Source organism: Manis javanica, chromosome 16 (assembly GCF_040802235.1).
Source record: "Manis javanica isolate MJ-LG chromosome 16, MJ_LKY, whole genome shotgun sequence".
Taxonomy (NCBI): Eukaryota; Metazoa; Chordata; class Mammalia; order Pholidota; family Manidae; genus Manis; species Manis javanica.
The window spans coordinates 44642256-44645593 of record NC_133171.1 but is presented as its reverse complement, the minus strand read 5'-3'; the positions used below and the strand labels follow the sequence as shown (position 1 = coordinate 44645593).

The following is a 3338-nucleotide window of genomic DNA, read 5'->3' as shown; positions in this document are numbered from 1 at the left end:
GCCACTGAATTGAACATTTTGAAATGGTTAATTTTATGTTAAAGAAGTTTCAACTAAAAAAATAACAGGACAAAGTATAGTTAAAAAGCCAATAGAGAAGTTAAAATGGAATTAAAAAATTATTTAGTTGACTCAGAAGATAGGAAAGGAGGAACAGAGGAATGAAAAACATGGGGCAAACAAAACAAATAGCAGGATGGTGGACCTAAGTCCAGCCACACCAAGAATTACATTATCCTGTGACCCAGGAGTTCCTCTCCAGATGTTTAACCAAAAGCAGTGAAAAAATATGTTTTTGAAAAGACTTGTGCATGGTTGCTCATAACAACTTCGCCTATAACAGCCAAGAACTTGAAACAGTACAGGTGTTCATCAACAGAACTGTGGTACATTGACTTGAGGAAATATACTTAGCAATGTAAAACAAAGTATTGATATACACAACATGGATGAATCTCAAAAACTTGCCAAGTGAAAGAAGCCTTACCTGGAAGAACATATAGTGAATTATGCCATTTTTATAAAGTTGTAGAACAGGGAAAACAACTAATCTAATTTTTTAATCTCGATTCTTTAAAAAGTGGTTGCCTCTGGAAGGTGAGGCAGGGATGAACTTAGGAAGGACTTGAGGGAACTTCCTGGGGTGATGGAAATATTCTTTCCTTATCAGAACTGGGTTACACTGCTGTATGCATCACACATTTCACAGTATGTAATTTTTCTAACTTTTTTTGATGTGCTAAAAAACACCTGTAACAAAATTTACCATCTTTACGGTTTTTATGTGTACAGCTCAGTAATTTTAAGTATATTCATTCACATTGTTGTGCAACCATCACCACCATCCATCTTCAGAATCCTTCATCTTAAAACACACTCTATGCCCACTAAACAATAATTCCCCATTCTACCTATTTCCTCAAGCCCCTGGCAACCACTATTCTACTTTCCACTGCTATGATTTTGACTAAGTATCACATAGAAGTAGAATCATACAGTCTTTGTCTTTTTGTGATTGGGTTATTCACTTAGCGTAATGTTCTCAAGGATCATCCATGTTGCAGCATGTCAGAATTTCCTTCCTTTTTTAAGGCAGAGTGATATTCCATTGTATGGAAATACCACATTTTGCTTATCCATTCATTTGCCAATGGACACTTGGTTCCACATTTTAGCTATTGTGACTAATGCTGCTGTGAACATGGGTGTACAAATATCTCTCTGTGACCCTGCTTTTGGATATGTGGAATTGCTGGATCGTCTGGTAATTCTATTTTTAATTTTGTGAGGAACCACTGTACTGTTTTCCACAATGACTGCATCATTTTACATTTCCTACCAACAGTGCAACCAGGGTTCCCATATCCTTGTCAACACTTGGTATTTTCTTTCTTTCTTTTCTTTTTTTCTGATAATAACTGTCCTGGTGGGTATGAGGGATGACCACATTATGTAATTACAAAAAAATGGATACCTCACAGATTTGTGTGTCATCCTTGTGCAGGAGCTCTGCTAATCTCTGTATCATTCTTATTTTAGTATATGTGCTGCCCAAGTGAACACACTATATAATTTTTACACAAAAAAACCCAAAACAAACATGTAAGAAGAGTTTAACTGTTTTTGATAACAAGAGTAAAGAGTGGGAAATGCTTTTTAAAACCCTGAACATATATACTAGTTGATGGCATGCATGCTGAAGTGTTTAGGGATGAAGTGTTCTGATGTTTACAATTGACTTTGAAATGCACCCAAAATAGGATATATTGATTGAGGGATGAAATCGATGTGTGATCAGGTTATAAGGCAAATACAGGAAACTGTTAATGATTGTTGAGTCTAGGTTGTTGGTGTATGAGTGCTTACTGTATGGTTCTTTCAACTTTGTGTTTGAAATTTTCATAATCTGTTTTTTGGGGAAATTATCTTTGTCTTGGAGAAGTTTTTCTCTAAAGGACTGAGATTCCTATAGTAAGTGTAGGAGGATCTGTCCAGCAATGAAGAGGCCTCAGGAGAAAACTTTATAGAACTGGCCTGGCACTAGGACCCTGGAGGTGTTGGGGGTTGTGGGGGACAGAGTAAAAGGGATCACAGGATCCAGGTAGGGAGAGTGGAAAGAGGAGGGCAACTAAAATCCATCTTGGAATGTCCATCTGGAATGAACCTGTTTGGACAGGAGGATGACAGATATTACTGTTTTTCCTGTTGTCTTAGGCATTTAAAGCTACAGAGAGTCAAGGTAGCAATGGCAGCTAGTGGAAGTCATCTGGCCACTTGGGAAGGATTTCCAAATGGTTTGATGGTATCAGGGCTCATGGGTTGGTTCTCAGAATTTAAAATCCAGAAACTAAAATATCTGAGTGCCCTATATGTGCCCGGGTTATGCTAGCCCACATTGCAAACAAAAGGAGATTACTACACAAACCAGAATGCTGCGACATGGAACTGCCAAGTGATTCAGATGCTTGGAGCAGATGGTCCTTGCATTCGCTGTCCTGTGGCACGAGTAACAAATGTCTTCAGAAGTCTCCTTGATGAGCAGAGCAATGCAACAAGGGAAGTAAGTGGGGATGAAGGTTTAGTGACTGACATAGCTGATGCCAGGTGGCCAGGTGCATGCCTGCAAATCCAACTGGAATGTTTACCCTGGCTGGACTTAGCACACTCTCTCCTGATGGGGCTGGAGACATACTGCACATTCTTGACTCTTGGTCTTCTGTCTAGACTCCACGACAGGTTTTTTTCTTCACATGACACAACGGACTAGGTTGTGACATCTTACTTAAGTCGATTATCCCACAGGTATTTTCATGACTTGTTAACCACTTCTTTGCACCTATTACTCATGTAGCAAGAGTCAGAGGTACTTAAAATGATCCATGGTTGGTGGGTGGGAAGTGCTTAGAAAGTAGAAACGGTGACTGTGGAGATAAAAAGCCAGTTGAGTACCCAGACTGTTTGACCCTTTTCAGAGGTTATTGTCTCTATGGGTTCAGTTTGGATTATAATCCTGTGCGTTTTTCATGCGTCCTGCTTACCCTTTCCACTTGGTACCTGGAACCTTGATGTACCTGGAATGTTTGATACCTTGGAGAGTGGCATTTTTCTGTATGCCCTGTTCCTATACTACATCTTGGGTCTGAGCTAAAGCAAGGATTCACTTATCACTGATGTTGAGTCTGGTGGGATTTTCTCTCATCATGTCAGCTGCAGTCCCAGCAGAGCAGTCTTTACTGATTGGCAGATAGAAAACTGTACATCACACCTTGACTAGGTATTGTAGGTGTTTGTCAAAACTTATGTCAAACATCTCATGGTGTGTAATTAAAAAAAGCTAA

The 3338-nt window shown here is 39.3% G+C and overlaps 1 non-coding gene across 1 annotated transcript; it reads right to left on the bottom strand.

The window, feature by feature from the left end:
* Window positions 1–1459: 1459 nt before the first annotated feature.
* On the bottom strand, window positions 1460–1563 carry LOC118972107 (U6 spliceosomal RNA). The gene has a single exon (XR_005060928.1). It is a non-coding gene; the product is annotated as a U6 spliceosomal RNA (small nuclear RNA).
* Window positions 1564–3338: the final 1775 nt, after the last annotated feature.